The following is a 2,315-nucleotide window of genomic DNA, read 5'->3' on the forward strand; positions in this document are numbered from 1 at the left end:
TTTTGAGCTTTAGTGAGGAACCTTTGTGGAAATGGGAGCTTGTCATAAGGTGATTGCTCAACCACAAGAGCTTTTTCTAGCTGAACCTCCTTCAATTGCGTGACAGCTTTCCCAATAACCGGTTTCTCAACCTTGTGTCTAACTGGTTGCAAAACCTTTCCCTCAACCTTCTTTACAGTTTGTATCTCAACCCTTTCCACAATCTTGTGTTCAAACTTTTCCACAATTTGTGCTTCAGCCTTGGCAACAACTTCTGTTCCATACATGAGTCTTTCAATCTGATCTTTCTCTTTCTCATGATCACTCAACTCAATCTCAGAAGTAGTAGAGAGGATAACATTGCAATACTCTTTGGGATTCTGCTATGATTTTCTTGGTAGAGATCCCATTGGGCTCTTGGAGGTTGAAGGCAAAGAAGCAAACTGATTCTCCAAAGCCTTGAAGTGAGAGGAGAGTTGTAGGAACTTGTTGTTGAGGTCATTGTAGCTTCCATCAACTTTGGTGTGAAGGTTCTTCAGCTCATATCCAATGTGCTTTTCACTTCTAGTTTGGGACTCCAATATCTGTTTCAACATTGCATCAGTGCTACTCTCTTGTGGACCAGAAGTAGAAGATCCGGCTTGGCCTTGTGTAGGCTGATTTCCTTTGGAGGAGAAGTCTTGAGAGTAGTTTTGCCTAGCTTGGTAACCACCTTGTTGGTTGTTGTAGAAGAGCTTTTGTTGGTAGTTGTTGTACTGAAAATTAGGCTATTTCTTGTACCATGTCCCATTAGCATTCACAAAACATAGCTCTTCTTGACCTTCTAGACCATCAACTTCATGAACCACAACTGTCTCCTCTTGTTTCTGCTCACCAACAAAGTTTACTTTCTCTTGTTTGGCTCTATCCGAAAGAAGCAAATCCATCTTATCTTGTAGAGCCTTCAACTCTCTCTTTGTGTTTGTATCATCACCTTCACTGCCTCTGTTGCTTCTATCATGCTCATCACTGTAGACTGAATCACTCTTAGCCATATTCTTTACAAGCTCCAAAACATCTGCTTCAGTTCTCCCCAAGAAGAAACCATTGCTAGCAGTATCAAGCTGGCTTCTAAACTTGGGCAAAGCACCTATGTAGAAAGTACTAAGCAAACTCTCCATATTGAAGCCATGATGAGGACATTGAGATATGTAGCTGTTGAACCTTTCCCATGCTTCTCCAAAGCCTTCAAGATTCCTTTGATGAAATTTAGAGATTTCATTCCTTAGCTTACCAATTCTTGAAATAGATAAGAACTTGGTGAGAAAAGCTTTCTTGCATTCATCCCATGCTGTGATTGAATCTCTTGAAAGACTCTTCTCCCATGTGTGAGCTTTGTCTCCCAAAGAGAATGGAAACAACCTTAGCTTGAATGCATCTTCAGAGACACCATTGATCTTTGTAGTTCCACACAGCTTATCAAAGTTATCCAAGTGGTCTAGTGGATCCTCCAAGGCAAAACCATGGTACTTGTTGCTCTGGATCATGTTTATCAAGCTTGACTTGATCTCAAAGTTGTTGTTTTCCACAGCTGGTGCTCTAATGCCAGCTCTATGCCCATGGATATTAGGCTCATCATGGGTGCCAATATCTCTAGCTTGGCGATGTGGGTGTTGTGGCCTAATTTTGTCAGCTCCTTGGCCATTACCCTCTCCATCTTGAGGCTGATTCTGATGTTGATCCATCACAAACCCCAATCTGTCTAAGTGAGCCCATTGCTCTTCTTCTCTTCTCCTCCTTGCAATCTCCCTTTCAAGTGCTCTAATGTCTTCAACTCTTGAAACTAGGTCTGTTGGGCCTCTGCTCCGCAAGTTCATGCACCTGAGATACAAAAGGCTAGGAAAGAGAATCAGTAACTAGTTTTAAGAAAATAAGACTTAGTCTCAAGTAAGGACCAAATCTCAATGTCAAAATCAACTTAGAATTGGCAACAGCGCCAAATTTGATATGGACTTTTCAAGGGTCCAAGATTCAAATCAAAGTAGTATTTTAGATGTCAATCAATTTCTAAGTGTTTCAATTCAAAGAGAATTCAGGTTCATACTTAAGCTAAATGCAATCAATGTAATGAGGTGATTTGACTAAGCTAACAAGGTTCTAACACAATTAACTAGCAACTTTCAAGCAAATGGATAAGGGAGGAGTCATAGGTGTAGGAATTTGATTTCAGATGACTAAGACTTAATCTAAAATGGCAAAGATTCAATCAACACAATTTCCTAAGTCTAGATAACAATTCTAAGCAAGTTCTTTGTCAAGACAAAAGTTCATTTACTCTCATTGATCAAACATCAAAT

This window comes from Brassica oleracea, unplaced genomic scaffold (assembly GCF_000695525.1).
Source record: "Brassica oleracea var. oleracea cultivar TO1000 unplaced genomic scaffold, BOL UnpScaffold00883, whole genome shotgun sequence".
Classification (NCBI taxonomy): Eukaryota; Viridiplantae; Streptophyta; class Magnoliopsida; order Brassicales; family Brassicaceae; genus Brassica; species Brassica oleracea.